Source organism: Vicugna pacos, chromosome 3 (assembly GCF_048564905.1).
Source record: "Vicugna pacos chromosome 3, VicPac4, whole genome shotgun sequence".
Classification (NCBI taxonomy): domain Eukaryota; kingdom Metazoa; phylum Chordata; class Mammalia; order Artiodactyla; family Camelidae; genus Vicugna; species Vicugna pacos.
In genome coordinates, this window is record NC_132989.1 from 19,727,694 (window position 1) to 19,746,208 (window position 18,515).

The following is an 18,515-nucleotide window of genomic DNA, read 5'->3' on the forward strand; positions in this document are numbered from 1 at the left end:
GAAAGAAATAAAAGGGAAATGAAGGGTTCTGCTTTGGTTTTATCTAGCACCCCCAAACATTTAGGAATATAGAAGGAGCTTAAATGTGAAAGGAAATAATGCTGTCATACAGAAGTTGTAAATACATATATATGTGTGTGTGTGTGTGTGTGTGTATGAAATAATGGGTGTTTAATGATTAAGATAGTGAGAATGAGGATTATTTTTGTTTAAAAAGAAGCAGAAAATGGAGTGGGGAGGGAATAGCTCCAGTGGTAGAGCACATGCTTAGCATGCACGAGGCCCTGGATTCAATCTCTAGCATCTCCATCAAAAAAAGAATTAAATAAGGAAACCTAATAACCTCCAACCAACCCCCTTCAAAACTAAACTAATCAAAAACCTTATTAAAAATAAGTTTAAAAAAAAAACAGAAAATGGTAAAACCATTTGCTTTTCCCAGGGAGCTCCTACTATGTTTTAGGTTGATTTTAAGCTAGAAATAGAAAACTATGCCTAACATGATGTCATGCTGCATTTATTTCTGGCCTGATGGTTGGTCCATCAAGTGACACTCTCATGATGCCGTCTTGGACAGAATGAACTTGTGGAATAGGTTTAGAGCCTGGCTAGGCAGATATAGACATGGCTGAATGACGTCATGATGACTGCATGTGGAAGGTGAGGACCAAAGAAGGAATTCGAGATGATCTTGAAGTTTTGAGTCTTGGTATCTTAGAGAAAACAGTGAATTTTAATAGACACAGGAAGTCAGGAGGAGAAAATTGCTGTTCTAGGGGATAGAGAAAGAGTTTATATGTAGACTTATTAGGTTAAGAGACTTGAAAATGGAGAATCTCTGGTGGGTGTTTGGTGTTACGGGCCTGGCCACTGAAACCCTGGCGATAAAAATTTTGAAATCATTGTCCTTGAGCGGATGGTGAGAAGGAATGTTGACCCATTTCAACTTCATTTATTATCTGAAAGATATTTTGAAGGGTGCCAGAAATTGAAAACAGCAGATCTGGCTCTTGGCTGGGATTCTGAAGAAATCCGAGAGTGGCAGCTACAGAGCTGATGGGGGAGGGGAGGCAAGTGACACGTGGGAATCTAGTTGTAAGGTGGGGTCATAAGCTTGCGACTGAAACAAGAGATGTTAATTTTTAAAGTGGGAGAGGGCAATGATTATGGAAGGGCTTCTAAGGAGCCGCCGCTGTCTTGTGCACTGATCAGTAGAAAGGAGTTTCTTTTAAACAGTTCAAACCATTCAGGCTCCACTAGAACTGTAAATATTTCTGCGTAAACACATAAAATCAACAAGTCACTGAAAGAAACGATCAGAGCGTAACTTGATACTAGGTAATATATAAAATCCTTGATAAAGTCAGTTCAACCAGCTCAAAATTTTCTTGAATTTTTCAGTTATGTTGACAATACTAGTTGGCAAATAAAGATGTGTTTATTTTAAAGGAAAGGTGGCATACCTTGACCGGTGTTCCTTGGAGACACCAATACTTACCAAGGACATGCAGCAAAAATGGCACTGAGGACACATGTAGATCCGTGAGATTCATCCTGAGCCCCTTGAGCGTTGTTCTCGTCTAAACCAGGTGATCCCAGCACAATGCAAGTCACTGACCCTCTCAGCTACATGGGATTTGAATGTTAAAGAGATGCTTGCTCACTGGTGACTCATGCTCAGTGCAGAACATATTAAATGGACTTTCCTCCTTAACATTTTAGATCCCAGCTCTGATTATACAAGTGACAACAGTGATTTCAATTAATTCAACCTATGGTAAGATACATTTTGACTTGTGACCCAGAGCGTGTCCATGAATGTGCATGCCCACGCTTGAATTGTAACCCAAGTTTTTTATGAAGCTCTTCTTTTTATTGCAGTATAGTTGGTTTCCAACGTTGTGTTAATTTCTGGTGTACACCATAGTGATTCATAGTGATTTTTCATGTTCTTTTTCATTACAGTCTATTACAAGGTATTGAATATAGTTCCCTGTGCTGTACAGTAGGACCTTGTTGTTTATCTATTTTGTATATAGTGTTGGTATCTGCAAATCCCAAACTCCCACTTTATCCCTCTACCACCCTACCTTTCCCCCATTAACTATAAGTTTGTTTTCTGTGTCTGTGTGTTTGTTTGTTTTATAAATAAGTTCATTTGTGTCATTGTTTTAGACTCCACATATCAGTGATAGCATGTGGTATTTTTCTTTCTCTTTCTGGCTTACTTCATTTAGTGTGACAATCACAGGTCCATCCATGTTGCTGCGAATGGCGTTATTTTATTCTTCTTTATGGCTGAGTAGTGTTCCATTATATATATACACACACACATTTGCATACATACATACGCACATATATACATATATACACACACACACATGCATACACACACCATACCTTTACCCAGTCATCTGTCGATGGACATTTACGTTGTTTCCATGTCTTGGCTATTGTAAACAGTGCTGCTACGAACATTGGGGTGCGTGTATCTTTTCAAATTAGAGTTTCCTCCAAATAAATGCCCAGGAGTGGGATTGCTGGATTATACAGTAAGTCTATTTTCAGGTTTTTAAGGAATCTCCATACTGTTCTCCATAGTGGCTGCACCAAATTATATTCCCACCAGCAGCGTAGGAGGGTTCCCTTTTCTCCACACCCTCCCCAGCATTTATATGAAGCAATTCTTAACTTCACCATCTGTGCTGCACTTTCATGTTTTCTACTCTATTTCCTTTTCTGAAATTCATCATGACTCTCTACATTGATTTCATAACCCACAAATAAATCACGACTCAGAGTTTGCAAAACAGTGAGCTGCACAGTGGTCTCTCTTACGTACGGTCTTTTTCAGTCTCCGTTTTTGTTAATGTCTGACGTGCCCTGAGAACTAACAGCCAACCCTGCTTCTTAGTCTCAGCGTATGAGAAACTGTATCGTCCCCACAACTGTAATGATCTATTGCACTAAGTGGATACCAGCTTGACAATAGTGGTCTTACGTTTATTTGCATTTTTCTTTGTATTTAAGGTGATATTCTTACCACAGTGGAGTTAGGGCGAATGACTGAAAAACAGGAGAAATCTGTTGACCTACAGGTGATTTAGTGGTAACGGTGATTTAGCGATTACCAAACCATAACAGAACTATATTGGTAAAAGCACTCTGATCCCATGCCCCCATCCATCACCTGATTTCATGACCATGACCCGGACCTGGCGCCGAGCACAGTCTAACTCTTTGGTCAGTGTTTGGCTCAGAAATAGCCTCTTAGCCCAGTCAAGTTCATTAGACCCAGTCTGGGGGCTTTTAGTAGAGCTGTGAGGAAGGAGAAGTTCTCTTTCCAGCTAAGATCCCCTAAAAGTGAGATAGAAGTCAAGATCCACTGCAGCCATTTCTGCCACCAAAAGGGAAAAACCTGCCTGAGGATGGAAGTGACACCAAAGCAAACAGAGCTAAGAACTGCAAAACCTGCGAATGAGCCCTAAGTACGGCAGCTGAGCCCCAGTTTCTGGTTGTACCCGAAGGTTGCAAGGTCTCAGTGAGTGTCTGCCATTTATAATCAAGTGTCCTGATTAAGAAGAACTAGAGCAGAGAAGAAAAATTGGCATATGTATATTTGAATAGTGGCATTATAGGTGATTTTTATTCTCTCTTTTTTTAATAATGTAGGTATTGATTATTTTTATAATCAGAGGGTTAAAATTACAAGGTGGCATTCCTCCAAATGCTCTTTGGAAAGCTGGATGACTGAGTCAATCTTATCTGGAGATAATATTCAAGATACCACCCAAATTCTGTAATTATAAAATGCAGAGTTGCAATCATTTGAGTTTTATCATTTCATCATGCAGATTTTCCCTCCTTAGCTCCATTATCTGTTTTCATGCGCTAAAATCAATGTCAGAACTTTTGTTACCTCCCAGAATGCATTTTCCAGGGAACGCTTTCCTGAATGATGTGGAGAAATGCAAATAAAAGCACTAGGGGGAACTATTAATGTGTCCAGCGCACAGGAACTTGGGGGAAAATGTCTTCAGTCAGACATGCTCCTGGGAATACAGAGGGAGCGCATTTTGCAGTAGCTCCAGGTTTCCCTCCATTGGAGGAGCGTGGGGTAGAGAAGAATGCTGGGGAAGGACAACCGCCAGTGTTTGCATAGGCATTTTCCTGTGCTTGCGCCACATATGCTTTTAGCTTTTTACTTTGAAATTATGGATTCACATACAAGAAATAATACACAGAGTGATCACGTACCCCTTTGTGTAGTCTCCCCCAGCAGTAACTCTTGTGTTAATTACGCAGCCCCACAACTAGGAAACTGACATCCATCAACCTTATTTTGATTTCTCCAGTTTCACATGCACTTGTGTGCATGCATGTGTGTATGTAGTGCTATGCAGTTCTATCACATGTGTAGATTATTGCAGCCACAACTACAAGCAAGATACAGAAGTGTTCCATCACCACAAGGATCTTTTTATAACCACACCCACCTACCACACATCCCCCGACCCGTGACAACTACGAGTCTGTTCTCTATCTTGATAATTTTGTCATCTGAAGCATATTTTTAGTACATGTGTCTCATATTCTGGAAATATCTAGAATACTTGAATGTGCGGTTTAGGAGGACTCTTAACATCCTGGTAGTTCTCCCTCTTTACTTAGAGAAACCTTTTGATCACCATCTACGCAGCCTGTTAATGATTTTTTTTTTTTTTTGCAAAAAATGGGGAAGTGGTGGAGTTCACAGTAAAGACCATAGTAAGTCACATGGTGGCTCTGCTGTGTCCTAACCGCGGGATCTCTGAAACTTCACCGCCTCATGTGTAAAATGGGGCTAGTCGTGGCAATTATCTCAAAGAGCAGTTTGACGTTTAAATGAAACAGTGCAAGTCAAATGCAGCATCAGCTAGCAGAAGGGAGAACCCGCTACTGCGTCACCTCAGACAGTTTATCTCAGCCACACAACCAGAATTTGCTGGAATTCTTCTCTCCCAAATCCTACTCAGTGGCTTAATTTAAACAGAATAAATTGGGCCCCTGTTCCTACTGACAGCTTTTTGGCTCCTTGAAGCCAGCTTCTATGCTTCTCCCTTCTCCAGCCTCCACTTTGCTTTGCTGACCCCCATGTGGTTGCTGGAGGATGGAACTAGGTCTATTTGTTTACCGTCATGTCTTCATCTCCGGACACAGTGCCTTGCTCACAGTCCAGGCTCAACAATATTTTAAAGGAGGACATGCTTTGTCTTCATGGTTGCTCTGTTCCTGACTCTCCCCATTTGGTCAATTTCCCTTCTTATTAAATAATCGTATCGAAAAATTGTATTTACTAATCTTCCCATATAGAAAAAAAGTGAAACACACAAAAAGTATTTCATTTCTAAGCTCCAACAACAAATGGCAATGTATGGTGTTATTCTGAACCTAAGAACAAGAAATAGACTTATGTACAAACTTCTGGAACTGAAGTGACTCCATAACAGAGGTGATTCTGTATTTCTGGGTAGGTTTCTAATCATCCTTATTAAGTCTCAGCTAGCTTTTTTGGCTGGCTGGTTGGTAACCTAAACCACTAGGCCTTGCCATAGGAGTAGCCACCAAAGCACCAGATGTTTCTTCCTTGTTGGTTAGAATTAAATCCAAACAAGCAGTGTGCCTTCTTGCTTCCTCTACTTTGGGAGAAAAGAAATTGCCATCAAACCAAGTCCAGGACTGTCAGATGATCTGCTTCCAAACAAACAAGACTCCCAGCCTGAGCTTGGAAAATTGATTGCATCTCTTTTCCCCATCTTCACTACCATTTCCCTAGGTCAGGTCATTATCATCTCAGCTGAAAAATTGGCAACAGCCTCCTAACTTGTCTCCAGGTTCCTGTTCTTGCCTGATTTTTAGGCTGTTCTTCACACTGCAGCTGGCATGGTCTTGCAGAAGCCACAATTCCATCCTGTTCTTTCTTCCTGTGACCTGCCTGATCTCTCACATCTTCATCACCCCTCAGTCACTATGCTCTATCATTTAAGCATCTTCTAATGCCTTAGTGAGTTTATCACTCCTTGATTTTTGAGGATATACCCTCTGCCTGGAATAATTTTCATCCAACTCTAACTTGTTCATAAGCTTAGACAGTACTGACCCACAAGATCTTTCCTGACCCCAAGTCAAGGCCAGATAGCTCTTCTCGGGGCATTTGGACTTCTCCCCATTACAACACTCATGCTGCATTACAATCCCTCGTTTTCTCACTGAAGAAGGGGTAGCGTGGAGGGTAGGGAAGGACTGTATTTGCATATATGCTGTGTAGCGTAGCATGGGGTTTATAAGAAGGCTTCATCTTTGAAAACTGAAGGAATGAATTGTCAAAATACTCTGATTATTGTTTTTATATGATGAGTGAGGTAGATGTGGGTAGGGGGGAGTTTGATGTAATTCTATAATAGTCTAAAAAGAATTGTTCCCATTCTGACTCTCCTTCATAAGTGTACATTATGCTTCAAATTCTAGTTCCCAAACTAGTTCTAAGAATCCTTTCTGTCACACAAACAATTTGAATATAGGGCCAACAATTTCTGCATGCCTTGTGGGCTTTCCTTATATGCAGCAAGAGCTATGCGTTATCTGCCCTCTTTCCACTCCAATTATAGACTTTCTGTGGTAGGCAGCTGGCTGTTTGAACTCTCTCCTCCTATGTCATGAGGATCCAAGGGGTTCTGCGTTTGTGATTAGCAAGAGGAATTGTGCCTTAAAACGTACATCACTCCCAAATGGAATTGGGACATTAAATGTTTCATTTATTTTGTAGTAAAAGCATTTTTTTCCAACAAGGAGTGATTGCCATCCAACTCATTCTAGGTCTCTATTTATATTTCCCTTGAGCAGGAAGCTTCTGTTTGCATTTTGATTACTTTTCTTTGATGGTGTACAAAGTACCATGACGTGAAATGAAACACTTTTTTAAAGTCTCATTTGCAGCTTACATTGTTAGCAAAATTTCACATCCTCTTAGAAATGAGTTGAAATGCCTCATCATCACCTTATTGAGGCTCTTATTTTTTCCTGAGTAAAGAACATCAGTGAAAAGAAGTCCCAACAATTTCTCATTTCTGTTATCTCTGGCAGTTTATGGGTCAAATGATAGAAAATTTGCAGATACACATGCACGCATACATCACACACACACAAGGATATTTACTACAACATTATTTGAAATGGCAAAGAGCTGAAAACGAGATTGTCCACTTAAAATGGTTGAATATATTTCAGTGCTTCTATACTATAGGATATCAGTAGCCATTAAAAAAATCAAGTTCGACTCATATCCATAATCCATGACTTATTGTTAAGTGAAAAAAATAAACCTTCAGAATCATGCATATAATACAATTCCTTCTGAAGGCAGCATGGGAAGATGGGGAAATTCTGTGTCTATGGAGAGAGAGAGGGAAAGAGATGTGTATATAGTTTTGAGAACATTGATAAAAGGCAGGAATGTCCTAAGCTATTAACACTGGTTATTCAGATGGTACGACTAGAAAATAGGTATTTATTTATATATCTTTGGACCATTTCATTTCTGACAAACAACTTGATTCCTTTTTGAAATTAAAGAAAACTATTGAAAATAAATGATCAGAAAAGAGTAAAATGAAGAGAAGCCATGATAAATCAGGGCTTAGCAATCTGTTATTCTGCATGCTATCTGTAGGGTAGGAGAGCCGTGGTCCACGCCAGGGACTAAGACACAGGCAATGAGAGAGGAGGAGGAGCAAAGAGGAGAAGGGAAGATGTGGAAGAGAATGTTAAAGAACAGCAAAGACCTCCCTGAGGTTTCCCATCTGCTGAGAACGCCAGCCCTGCATTTGATTAACACGTGCTGAACACATACTTGGTTCAAGGCGCCACGGGGCGCTGGGAAGAGGACTGAACACACACACAGCGCCCCCCTTCCCCCGTCTGTAAATGCTAGTGCGGAGATGGGGCTCCGAATGGAGTAGGAGTGTGGGCACTGGTCCAAATTGTCATGGGAGCAAGGAAGCATTTAAAAACCATTTTATTATGGACCAAGGGAGAAAAGAAGAAGAAGAAATCTGTCTTGAGTAAACTGCCAAGACCTTTTCTAGTTTTTAACTAGGATTTTTTAATCTGGAAGATTAATTGTCAACCTCCTTTCTGAAACAGGTAGAATGCTTACCATAAATCAGATTGTAGGGGTGCCAGGAGAAGAAAAAGTTGACATAGCCACTGCACAGTAAGTTTGAGAAATATGTTTGTAAAAAGTGTATCAAGAAGCCATGATAATTATAAAAACATAAAATAGGGCTGTTTGTTGTCTCAGTAGCATTCTGTATTTCAACTAGGGTAGTGAACACATGGGTGCTTCTTGTATTATTATTTCTTAAACTATGCATACACATTTCAAATATTCTTTGTAACATCATACATATGGAAAAGGAAACAATAATGGTAAATTATTTTTGAGAAGAAGTTAGCATTTCCATATTGTACCAGTTGACTTCATATATCTAAACTTCTTGATGATATCTGGTTAAATTATGCTGTTTCTATGCACAATACTTTGTTTAGGCAAAGGAAGTGTGATTTTTCTTAGTGGGGAGGGGAGTAATTAGTTTTATTTATTTATTTAATGGAGGTACTGGGGATTGAACCTAGGACCTCAAGCATGCAAGGCATGCGCTCTACCACTGAGCTATATACCCTCCCCAAGTGTGATTTTTAAATGAAGTCTCTTGGAAATTTTAAACAAAAAGCAAACATTTAACATTAAAATAAACTGTCACATCATGAATCCTCCAATATTTATATATTAAGAATATTTTGCTCGAACTTAGGCAATGACAAGACAAATGGTGACTCCCCTAACAATGTCAAAAAGTTTTGAATAGTCAGCACCTTAGCAAGTCCTAAGTGTTTCTGTTTTCTTTTGGAGAGGGGAAGGAGTGGCAAAGAAAGGTTCCTGGAAGCAGTGACCAGCTTCCCCTTGAGAGGTATTGAATGCTGGCCCCTCAAAATACATAAAACACAACCTGTTGACAAAGCTAAGTTTATTGCTTGGCGCAGTGAGGGAAGACAGCCCTCCACAGAACTTTGATAGCATCTCAGTGAAAGAAGGACCAAGATGAGATAATTACTAAGATCTTCAAGTCTGGTTTAAGGTAGATCTTTCAACATAGGGGGTTAGCTAGGACTGGGTGTGTATCACCATAAAGTAGCTTAGGAGTTTCAGAAGTGAAAATCTTGAGACAAGGATTTCAAAGAGTCTTGGGATGTAAACTGTTGTTTGGTGCTTTGTATTCAAGAATTGATGAATCCTTCAGTTCCTGGTGTGAACAATAGTGTTGTAACTTTTTCTTCTGGGAAAGAGCCACGTGGAATAGTAAACTATGTTGATGAAGACAATGGGGTAATGAAGTCATGTTAATCGTTATGGACAGTAAGCTGTGTGATTGATTTCCTGTCGTAGTGAGTGGAGGGTCAGAGGCAGCAGCAAAGATGCACCCATCCTTACACCCACATGTCTAAATACTTGCTATCGTGTAGCCAGTGTCTTCATAGTCTGGGTCACTAAAGCCAAGAGGAGGTTGAAGCTGACCTGTCATTGGTAGTCAGTGGGTGTCTTGTGCTCTGACCCTTTCTCTGGAGCTCAGTCTGGTCCTTGCTTCAATAATTCAAGGGCTGTGCTCGATCATCCTGGTGCTTTCATTCCCTGACCATAGACAGGTAGGAGATAGTGTGGATAAGGGCAAGGACTCTAGAAGCAGATGACGTAGGTTCAAATCCCATCTCTACTACTTAGCAGCTGTGTGACCTTATGTCAGCTGCTTGACTTCCCAATGCCCCGGTTTTCTTATTTCAGTAATAGGCATAAGAATGAAACCAAGCTTGCTGAGGTAGCTAAAACCACGTTAACATACCATGATGGCTCACGTTTGTAGTGGTGGTGGTTGTCATTATGATTATGGCCATGACTATTAGGCCCTGATGGTTTCAGAGGTTTCCTTCAGATGTGGACCACTTAAAATATTTTAGGCTAGGGTCAGAGACTTTTTACCTATACATCAATGACTGGTATTGGTTGAACCAGTATGTATTCCAATATGTTAAATTCAAATAGAAAAATAGCCAAGCATCCAGCTGAGAACTCCTGGTGTTTAACATTACTAAGGAAAAAATATTAAGGTCATTAGTTTAAATTTTTTTAATGATATAAAACTATCATAAAACAATTTCCAAATAGTGTTTTTTTTTTTTTTTAGCCCTTATAACTGACATGCAGGTGTTCAATTGCTGTGAGTTGAAACTGTGGTGAGTTTATTAACCGGGCAGGTTTTTCTTTTTTTCTGTCATGAAAATAAAGTCGATTCTGTCTAATCATAACCAACCAGATTTAGGACTGTTTGCCAGTTTGGTCAGTTTGCCAAAGTCCTTCCTCATTTTGCACCCAGTGTTCTTCAAGTTCCAGCTGGCAACTGCAGCTTTGTTTGTTGACTTGTGGCATCACTGAACTTTTTTTCTGCTCCAGGAGTGGCTGAGGGAGTAGCACAAGGCACTCTGCTGTTGGCCTGGCATCACAGTAAGGCGTCATGGCCTGCCTTGCCTTCTGAGCGTCAGTTTTCACAGGGTAGCAGTGGAAAATCAAAATGAAGTTTAAAATTGAAAAGTGAATCATATCGAGGGGGGAGTCAGCTCCCTGCAGTAGCTAAATTTTGAAGGCTATTTCTACCCATGTGGCATTAACCCCATGTATTTATGGCTAGGTACAGAGGCTGCATTTCTGTTGTGAATTTGTCAAAGAAATATTTTTACCATTAAGAATTGGTTACCATATGATCTGGCAATCCCACTCCTGGGCGTTTATCTGGAGAAAACTCAAATTTAAAGAGACACATGCACCCCAGTGTTTACAGCAGCACTGTTTACAATAGCCAAGACATGGAAGCAACCTCAATGTCCATTGACAGATGAATGGGTAAAAAGGATGTGGTATATACACACAATGGAATACTACTCAGCCATAAAAAGAATGAAATAATGCCATTTGCAGCAACATGGGTGGACCTACAGATTATCATATTAAGTGAAGTAAGTCAGACAAAGCCAAATATCATATGATGTCGTTTATATTTGGAATCTAAAAAAACCCCCCAATTTTATTTACAAACCAGAAATAGACTCACAGACACAGAAAACAAACTGTGCTTACCAGAGGGGAAAGAGACAGGGGAAGGGTAGGGTAGGAGTTTGGGATTAATAGATACATGTTACTATATATAAAATAGATAAACAACAAGGACCTACTGTATAGCACAGGGAACTATATTCAATACCTTGTAATGAGCTGTACTGGAAAAAAAAACTGAGAAAGTATATACGTATGTATGCATATAACTGAATCACTTTGCTGTGCATCTGAAACTAACACTGTAAATCGATTACACTTCAATAAAAGAAAAATAAAAACAAAAACAGAATGAGAACCAGCTGAAACACAAACCAAGTGTTCTAGTCACGATGCTTAATGTATGTGATCAGGGTTGATTCTCACAGATATATTGTAAGGGAAATTTGAAAGAAATGTGTAGATACATTTCCTCATAAACCATCAAGATAATTGAGGTAAAACTTGTCAAGTAGCTAAATGATACTATTATAGAATGTTGGCACTTTTTAACCTAAATCTTACATCCAGATCAGAACAGAAATGACCTCTATAATAACTACCCAGCATTTAGTTGAACATTTATTTCTATTTCTAATAAACTCGACACTTTATAAGCAGCCTCTACTCTTATGAGCCAGTGTCAGAAAGGTCATCCTTACATTAAGGTAGAATTTGTGGCTAAACAATTCTGTCCTGACTCTTCCCTCTGCCTCTCTGAGCTGGACTAAATATATATAATCCCTCTTTAATCTGATTTCCCCTCAAAAACCCTTTCCACAGATAATTACTGAATATTTATTTTATGCCAGGATGCAAGGAGCTGGGAGCATAAAACAGGTGGTCCTTGACCTCATGAGGTTTGAGGTTACTGCCTTATTTCAATCCAAGCCTCTTTTCGATGCTTAGCATCCCTGATTCCTTTCATTTCCCCCAGGTAACATTTATCTCTTGCCTCCAGGTCAGACACATAAAGCAAGAAACATAAAACTGCACACATTTCTCAAGATGTGATTTGACTAATGCAGAGTACAGCAGCATTATCACCCACCTCATCCTCACATCGGTGTTAACCGTGAACGCGGGCCTCATGCACAGCTGAGTGCTCGATGAATATTTATGAAAGGCCCTGGACACTCCACTCCTTCTCCTGTGGTCTCGATGGTTTGGGTTCTCCTGCTAACTTCTCCTAGTGGATATAATCATGGATGATGTGCATGATTAAAACAAATGCTTGGGGAGTAAAGAACTACATATGAATTAGAAATTTACTTCTTAAAGAAGAAATTAAATCTACCTTACAAGATAACTAGGAAAATATTTGCATTTAAATGAGTCTTTCGTCACAGTAAAGGAAAGTTTTTAATCTAAATGATTACTGTTTTCATCTGAAATAATGAAGTTCTCCCTGCACTGGTATGCGATTCAGGATAGATTTTGTCTACTCTGTTGACTGCACGTGGTTGTACTGAACTTAGTTGATCAAGTGGAAGAGAAATTGTTTTAATCGCTCATCTCACTTTGGATCTAGGCGTTAGGAAACGCTATGTTAACATACGCTCTTAACGTTTAGAACCCACTCTGTTAGACCACACACACACACACTCTCACACACACACAGTATTGGATCTAGGATTCTTTCTAGGCAGTACTTTCCAAGCTCAATTATGTTTCAAAAAGTAATCCTCAAAGAGGACAGAGACCTCCAGTGTAAAGGCATTTATTTGCAAATGCCACATTTGATTGTGACTAGCAGTTAAAGGCAGACAAGTGTGAAAAAGGTCTTTGCTGTAGTAATATGTTTCTCTTGCTGGTCTCACCAAAAGACCCCTCTTTTCCTTCTCAGTTGCCTGGAGCATCAACCATCTATATTTAATTCACCCTTCTCATATTCCCCAAACAATAGTATTAAAACTAGTGAATCTCAGCTTTTCCAAATGTAATATTTATGTTCATGATTCTTACCCACAAGCTTATGAGCTTTTCTTTCTATGGTGAAACTTAGCCTCTTTTTTGTTTGCTTGTTTTCATGTTCTTTTCCATCATAGCTTACTACAAGATATTGAATGTAGTTCCCTGTGCTGTACAGCGTAAACTTGTTGTCTATCTATTTTATGTGTAGTAGTTAGTACCTGCAAATCTCGAACTCCCAATTTCTTAGCTTCTTTAGAATCTCCAAATCGTGTTTTATCTTACTCTCTGATTGCAGTAGTATTGATGACATCTTACAATACAGTGTCTTATAGGCTTTTTAAACAGCATGTGGACTCTACAAATCATTTGCAAATAGGCAGAATCAGTACTAGATCACCCACCAGGATCCGCTAAACATCTCTCAGTCAGTTGAATTGGTGGTAGACTCTTATCGAGGGCAATTTGAACTAACTTTCACGTGGTATGATCAGCCCATCCATTACCAAATCTTTCGAAGCCCCTGGTCATCAGCGACTATTAAGATGCTCTCGATTAAGTGGGCTGGCCGAATCAAAGTCCGCTCGTAGACTGCTTGTAGAACCTCTCTGGGCTGAAATGGCACAATTTCACAACCCAGAAGCCACTGCTGGGAAAGATGGGGAATGAAATGAGCCCTTGTGCTGGGATTCTGACCTCTTGGTAGACTAGTCCTTGAGAAATAATGATTAAGCACAGGGACCATTGTATGGAAGGAACTGTAGGTCCGAGAGCCGGGCAAAGAGCCGGGTCAGCGGTGAACCTCCATCTATTAGACGCTGATCATCAAAATCATCATTTTGGGCAATAATTGGTCAAAACAGACAAAGTAAAATTATTTTGAGTTACAGAAAAGATTTTTCAGTGATAAAAGACTGTTTTTAACGTTTCTTTTAAAAGTGTTGAACGGTTTTTGTCTCCCCAGCTTAGAGCTTGGTTATTCCGAATGCCCGAGAACTTCTTATTCTGCTTTTGGTTTTCCTTGCACACCCTGTTCTATCAGAGTAATATTTTAAATTAGCTTGTGTTACCTCACCTCTAAAAGTTCAACTTCATTTGAGAGATAAGACAAAATAGCTTCCTTATTTTACCTTTCTTCTTTCCACTTTGATTCTCTTTTTAAATTCCCTTCTGTGTGCAACTGCTGCCTGTCACAGGCAAGTGATAACTCTTATCATGTGAGAAAGAGGATGAATGTCATTTCCGGTAAATTTGAATTCAGGCAAATACACTTTGCTTTTGAAGCGGGCTGTCCGCATGACTAAGTGCTTCAGACAGAGTCTCACACCGACGCTGGCGCCGACAGTGACTGAGGGTGTGCTTGGGTGGGAGGGAAGAACCAGGAGACTCACGTCATGTCAACATTTCCACTGTCAGTTCACTGCAGGGATCCAGCTTCCCACCAGTGGCAGGAGGAGCCTCTCACAGAAGAAAAGAGCAAGTTCACATTTATTATTAGTTTTTTTTTTTTGAGTAGATTTATTTAGAGAGATACACACTGCATAGAGTGTAAGGCAAGAGAAAAGCAAGGAAAGGGTGCTCAGGGTAAAGTAAAAGTAGGTACACACTCCACAGACAGAGTGCGGGCCGTCTCCCAAGAGGAGGGAGCGAAAAGGGCCGCTAGGCGTGCCACTTTTTATGGGCTCAGTAGCTTCACACGCCTACAGGTGGGACCATTCCAACTGCCCTGGGGAAGGGGCTGGGATTCCCAGGAACTGGGCCACCGCCCATTCTTTGGCTTTTTGCGGTTAGCCTTGGGACTGTCATGGCACCTGCGGGCATGTTATTTGATCACGCTGTTGCAATAAGCATATAATGAAGCTCAAGTTCTGCTAGAAGTCAAACCTCTTAATCCTCAAGGCCAACTAGGAGGTGAACCTTCCACCATTCTGGTTGCTGTCATTCCTTGAGTGGCTGTGCCCTGCCCCCTTCCCTCCTGTCTCAATCCCCCTCAGATTTTACTCCCTTAATCTTACGAGGTTGCAGAGGGGTGAAGGTCCATCTTCTGAAACTGCTTCCAGGCTGAGTAGGGGCGTTGACCCTGCCTATCAGGAGTAAAAACCTCTGAATGCCTAACCTAGGGGCCCCAGGGGCAGGATAGCCTTTTGTTTCTGCGCCCCAGTGCGGGACAGGCTGGAATCCTCACAGAGCCTTACCTTGATGTGAAACTGTTGTAACCGCTTTCATAACCTTCTTGATGATGGAGCACCTTTGGAACAGCAGTTTAACTCTCTATAACGACAAAAGACTTAAAAGACATGGTTAAATACCTGCAATTGACAGAGATCTCCTTACAATTATTAAAGTCACGATTGATTACATTTAACTTAACATATTAAAGAATCCTAGTTAACTTAATATCTAAGACGCCCCAGGTTTCCTTCCAGGCATCTCAAAGGCAGCTGGAGCTACTAAGAACCTTTAGAATTTGTTAAATACTTAGAATACTGATTAAGCATGAAACTTTTTACTTTTCTACTGTGTATTGAAATATATATTTTTTAGGAGCTTCAATTGGATATATTCAAGCAATTATGAACTGTTTTAATCACCGCTACATGATATCATTTGTTTTTCTTAAACAGGTACCTGAGGTCTTGTATTGCCTCACAAGCGTAGGTCTCTCCTGGTTCCTGTTGGAGCTTATAAGTTACAGGTTTTATTCTGGACAGATGTAGCCAGATAGCGATTCCTCACAGCTTAACGGCGGTTGGGGTGCTCAGTAGGACCTGGTATGGTCCCTTCCATTCTGGCTGCAGCTGGTCTTCAGGGGACCCCTCCTTCCAAGTTTTCAGTAAGACACAGTCCCCTAACCGGACAGGGACTTCAACCTTTTCCTCTGTGGGAAAGGGCAACACTTTATTTCCATATCCTTGGAGAGCCTTTTGAACTTGACTTAAACTAACAATGTGGGAAAGTAATCTGTGAGTTTTCTCATCAAACAGGGAATCTGACGTTAAAAAGGGCCTCCCATACATCATTTCGAATGGGCTGAGTTTTAAAATTCCCTTAGAGGCCGTTCTTATTCTTAGAAGGGCTATAGGCAGGAGGGGGACCCAGGTTTCTGAAGTCTCCTGGCACAGCTCAGCAAGTGTTCTCTTTAGAACGTGATTTGCCTCTACCTTGCCTGAGGATTGGGGCCTCCAGGAAGAGTGGGGGCGGTAGTTAATACCCAGAGCTGAGGACACCTGCTGAGTCACCTTGGCGCTGAATAAGGGTCCATTATCGCTCTGTAAGCTTTCTGGCAGCCCAAATCTTGGGATTATTTCTTTGAGCAGAAATTTTGGCACTTCTGTTGCTCTTTCTGTTCTGGTGGGGAAACTTCTCCCCATCTTAAGCTTTTCCTATTAATTTTGAAGTGACTTTGGAAGTCATCTGGGTTGGCGCTTCATTTTGAAATCGGCAAAACTGAGGCCCGAGGAGGGCAAGTGATTTGTCCCGGGTCCCACAGCTGGTCAGAGACAAACTGGGACTAAGACTCAAGTCTCCACTCTCTCAGTCCAACACATCTTCCACTCTGTAGTGACCCGGTAAGGGCAGTTGCCCTTGATGTGTAACACAGGCGCAGGTAAATCACACCTCCCTTCCTCAGTGGCTCTGTGACCTTGGACAGATAGCATAGCCTCTCTGAGCCTCAGTTCACACATCTGTACAATGGGGCTAATGGTACTTCACAGTTCTCATTTTATTTTATGACTAAGTAATAACTGGTACATAATAACGTCACCAAACTGCAATAATATTATTGCTGTCTCGTTAAGTCTTCACATGAATCCTACTTACTAGGTATAGTTTTCCAGTTTTATAAATGAGAAAATTAAAGCTTCGGGAGTGTAGGAAACTTGCCCAAGATCAAGGTTCTGAATTGGCTGAGCTGAGATGTGATCCGGGGTCTAAGTTGCCTCCAAAGTCTATGCCTTTCCCAACATGCCGACCCCTCTCTCCTCAGCCCACTTCTACTCGTTTCCAGGAAACTTGTCAATCAGCTTCCTCTTCCTTTCACTCTGTCACATTTTGTTTTTCAGGCATAATAGAAACATTTGGGGTAAAATAATAATATGTTGAAATCTTCAGTGGAAAATTGAGCTCTTAAGAGCATCCTCTAAATTGACATATTTCTCCAGAATCTTTAATTCTTCCTATTTCTTCTACTAATATGATACACATTAGTGGTTGTCAGAGGCTTTGGTTTGTGCTAAGGTTATTTCCACATTTCTTCTTTGTTTGTCATCATGTGGAAACAATAGTGGTTATAAGAACATATTAATCCTACTATAAGCCAAGTGCATTTAGATATCTTTCAGTTAACCTGAGATAAATGTACAAACTACAAAAGAGAAGAATGTTTAAATTAAAAAATCATTAAGAAATTCACTGGTATAAGAAAGGAAAACATTAAATAGTAATATTAGCTGCAACCTGTAACTGATCCCACTTTACACTTTCCTAATGAGGAGAATTTCTGGTGGTAATACTGAGGAATCGTTTGTGGGATTCTGTTTTTCCGTTCACAGATACACGGGGCAAAGGGAGTGGTTTAGATGCAGACCCTGCACTTAGATCTGAGGCCACATCCTGACCCTGCCAATTATTGGCTATAATCTTAAGCTAATTAATTATTCTTTCTTGGTCTCATTTTATATTGGTAAAATGAGTGTAAGAAAAGCATTTATGGTATAAAGTTTATATCAAGATTGAATAAGTTGGTTCTTATGGAGGACATAACATAGTGTCTATATTCAGTACACAGGGCCTTTTACTTTTATTACGCCAGGTACTCCAAACATTCCAAAATCTTCTTAGGTCCAGAATATGGGATGCATTTCCCTGATCCAAAGGCCCATTTCCAGGTCACCAAATCAGCCAGTTAATCACTTGCCGGGCCTTTTCCCTTCTACGCGGTACCATTTTGAATCATGCCTTCAGTCATTTAAACGAAGAAAACCCAGGAGTCTTTAAGTGCGTTAGAGAGCTTGTGTCAGTGTAGCCCCAACCGAGCTGCTCGCCCTGGTGAGTTTGATCAAGTGGTAAGTTCACTTCCAAACCAAATTAGGAACTGAACTTAAACAATAAACTTAGTCTCAGCCATCCTCCAGGAGGCTAAACTGAAAAAGACCACTTTTTTTTTTTCAATCTGATACCTGAAGTAGAAACGCATATTTTCTGCCTCTACCTGTGACAGCCGAGTCTGAGTATTTAAAACACACTGGGTTTATATTACACTCTCAGATTCCATGGGGTATATCAATTCTGTGGTCTGTATCAAACCGCCATCAAAACGCACGCATACCTGAGGACATCATGGGCTGTTAACTGCACGATGTAATGCATGAACTTATTCCTGCCTCTCTGCTCTGCTTGGGTATCTGGGAGGAAGTCAGTTGAA

General features: G+C 40.5%; 1 non-coding gene across 1 annotated transcript; it reads right to left on the reverse strand.

The window, feature by feature from the left end:
* Positions 1–8,648: 8,648 nt before the first annotated feature.
* On the reverse strand, positions 8,649–8,723 carry TRNAA-UGC (transfer RNA alanine (anticodon UGC)). The gene has a single exon. It is a non-coding gene; the product is annotated as a tRNA-Ala (tRNA).
* Positions 8,724–18,515: the final 9,792 nt, after the last annotated feature.